The sequence below is a fragment of the Lampetra fluviatilis genome, unplaced genomic scaffold, assembly GCF_964198595.1.
Source record: "Lampetra fluviatilis unplaced genomic scaffold, kcLamFluv1.1 SCAFFOLD_317, whole genome shotgun sequence".
In the NCBI taxonomy this organism is placed as follows: domain Eukaryota; kingdom Metazoa; phylum Chordata; class Hyperoartia; order Petromyzontiformes; family Petromyzontidae; genus Lampetra; species Lampetra fluviatilis.
Window position 1 is genome coordinate 1 of NW_027621676.1, and position 3,346 is coordinate 3,346.

The following is a 3,346-nucleotide window of genomic DNA, read 5'->3' on the forward strand; positions in this document are numbered from 1 at the left end:
GCCGATCCAAGAATTTCACCTCTAACGGCACAATACGAATGCCCCCGGCAGTCCCTCTTAATCATGGCCTCCGTTCCGAAAACCAACAAAATAGAACCGAGGTCCTATTCCATTATTCCCAGCTGCACTGTTCAGGCGTGCGGCCTGCTTTGAACACTCCAATTTTCTCAAAGTAAACGCTTCGGACCCCCACAGGACACTCAACCAAGAGCATCCGGGGAGCACCGAGAGGTGGGGGCCGGGACAGGCAGTGACACACCTCGCGGCGGACCGCAAGCCCCTTCCCAAGATCCAACTACGAGCTTTTTAACTGCAACAGCTTTAATATACGCTATTGGAGCTGGAATTACCGCGGCTGCTGGCACCAGACTTGCCCTCCAATGGATCCTCGTTAAAGGATTTAAAGTGTACTCATTCCAATTACAGGGCCTCGAAAGAGTCCTGTATTGTTATTTTTCGTCACTACCTCCCCGAGTCGGGAGTGGGTAATTTGCGCGCCTGCTGCCTTCCTTGGATGTGGTAGCCGTTTCTCAGGCTCCCTCTCCGGAATCGAACCCTGATTCCCCGTTACCCGTGGTCACCATGGTAGGCACGGAGCCTGCCATCGTAAGTTGATAGGGCAGACATTCGAAAGATACGTCGCCAGCACCAGGGCCGTGCGATCTGCCCACGTGGTTATCCAGAGTCACCAAAGCGTCCGGGCAAGCCCGGATTGGTTTTGGTCTAATAAGTGCACGCATCCCCGGAGGTCAGCGCTCGTCAGCATGTATTAGCTCTAGAATTACCACAGTTATCCAAGCAACGGTCGAGCGATCAAAGGAACCATAACTGATTTAATGAGCCATTCGCAGTTTCACTGTAACATCCGTTTGCACGCAGACATGCATGGCTTAATCTTTGAGACAAGCATATGCTACTGGCAGGATCAACCAGGTAGCTGGCGGCTTTCGACTCTCCACTCGCCAAAAGCACGCCATGGTGACCAGGCGCCCAGCCCAAAGGCTCGCCTGGCTCACACACAGCGTTTGCGGGCCCCAGCCTGCCCAAGTAGGGCAGGCAGGAGTCACTCTCCTGAGGCAAGCATGCACCCAGGCAGAGGAGAGTCCCCACACGCGTCCAAATTCGGACGGACAGGACCCCCACGCACACCATGTAAACACACCCTTTTGGCACGGACTTCACACAACACAAACCACCACAAGGAGGGGCCTCGCTTTGTCGTGTATGCTACCCCCGTTTGGCAACCTGACGGTGCTGAAAGCTCACAAAACACAGGGCTTCCCACAAGGCCAGCCACTTTGAGGCAGCTGTAAGCGCACCACACACACCCTACGTGGGGTGGGGAGGGAAGGAGCAGGGGTCGACCCCACATGCCTGCAAACCTCTAGAGCGGCCTTACAATGCTCGCTACTCTATGGACCGGCAACGGCAATTGAAACCAACCCTAAAATTCTTGCACAGTTGGCAGCCTTCCTTGGCACAAGACCAAACAGCGCAGCGAACCCGTGCAGCACCAACCCAAGGGGACAGCCTTCCCCACACACTCTGGAGGAGAAGAGGCTCCCTCGGGCTGAGTCACACAGCTCAAGATACTCGCTCATTCACGGAAAACTTGGGAAACAAAACCTGCTGACACACACCACTTATGCATCGCATGAAGATTGCCATTGTCCATACACTTGTGCAGGTGCGATGGAAATATTTTCTCGTTTTGGTGTATGCTATATTTTTACAGACAGCTACCGACAAACGGTAGAAATTAGCGGGGATAGGCCTCAGACATTACCCAAAGCTCCGGGAACGTGAGCGACGCAAGACGAATGGGCATTTTAAAGCAGATCTATGGCAGTTACTGACAGTGCCTGGCGTGGGTTACTTGTCTCCGTTGTCGAGAGGGGAAGACGACCCATGTATATGTAAAGGGCGATTTTTTTAGCAACCGTTAAGGCTGTTTTTTCCCCTTCACTTGTATCGAGAGGGAAGCAAAGAACATGTATGGCGTGTACGTTTTTTTACGAATTTTCATTAGCAATCTAACGACATGAATTGCGAAGACGTTTTTTGAACAATTGTATTCCTTTCCCAAAACATCGAGTGCTAGTGTATAAAACCGCTAGAGAAAATAAATTGGCAGGCGAAACTTAAAAAGGAGAGACCCATGAACAGCATGGCCAGGCGGCTCACCTCGACGTTTTTCCCCCGAGCAAAGTCCGCCGAGACCCCCTGTATCCCACGGGGATGTACTGGCGTGCACTTAAAGGTTGATGCCGCTCTGTTACTTGGGAAACGAACCACAAGCCAAATCCAGCTAATTTGTGAATGACTTAGCTCTCCTGCTTTCTCGAGAACGTGCTTTTTTCGTCGGATGAAACTTCCACAGGCTTTTCCAGCAGATTTGCACCTGCACTCAAAAAAGTCAAAATTTTTACACATAGACCCCATCAAACGGGAGAAATTGGCCCGGATTGCTCTCATGTGCGTTACGGGGCATCGTTTCTCTCGCGCCGAATTCTCTCGAGCTGGGAAATCGCTCATTTTTGCGTCGCCAAATATCGTACGAACGCCGTGAAACTTCCACAGGCTTTTTCAGCAGATTTGCACCTGCACTCAAAAAAGTCAAAATTTTTACACATAGACCCCATCAAACGGGAGAAATTGGCCCGGATTGCTCTCATGTGCGTTACGGGGCATCGTTTCTGTCGCGCCGAATTCCATCGAGCTGGGAAATCGCTCATTTTTGCGTCGCCAAATATCGTACGAACGCCGTGAAACTTCCACAGGCTTTTCCAGCAGATTTGCACGTGCACTCAAAAAAGTCAAAATTTTTACACATAGACCCCATCAAACGGGAGAAATTGGCCCGGATTGCTCTCATGTGCGTTACGGGGCATCGTTTCTCTCGCGCCGAATTCTCTCGAGCTGGGAAATCGCTCATTTTTGCGTCGCCAAATATCGTACGAACGCCGTGAAACTTCCACAGGCTTTTTCAGCAGATTTGCACGTGCACTCAAAAAAGTCAAAATTTTTACACATAGACCCCATCAAACGGGAGAAATTGGCCGGGATTGCTCTCATGTGCGTTACGGGGCATCGTTTCTCTCGCTCCGAATTCCATCGAGCTGGGAAATCGCTCATTTTTGCGTCGCCAAATATCGTACGAACGCCGTGAAACTTCCACAGGCTTTTTCAGCAGATTTGCACGTGCACTCAAAAAAGTCAAAATTTTTACACATAGACCCCATCAAACGGGAGAAATTGGCCGGGATTGCTCTCATGTGCGTTACGGGGCATCGTTTCTCTCGCGCCGAATTCCATCGAGCTGGGAAATCGCTCATTTTTGCGTCGC

The 3,346-nt window shown here is 51.0% G+C and overlaps 1 pseudogene; it reads right to left on the reverse strand.

The window, feature by feature from the left end:
* LOC144955554 (18S ribosomal RNA) lies at nucleotides 1–936 on the reverse strand (annotated as a pseudogene; the record flags this gene model as incomplete).
* Nucleotides 937–3,346: the final 2,410 nt, after the last annotated feature.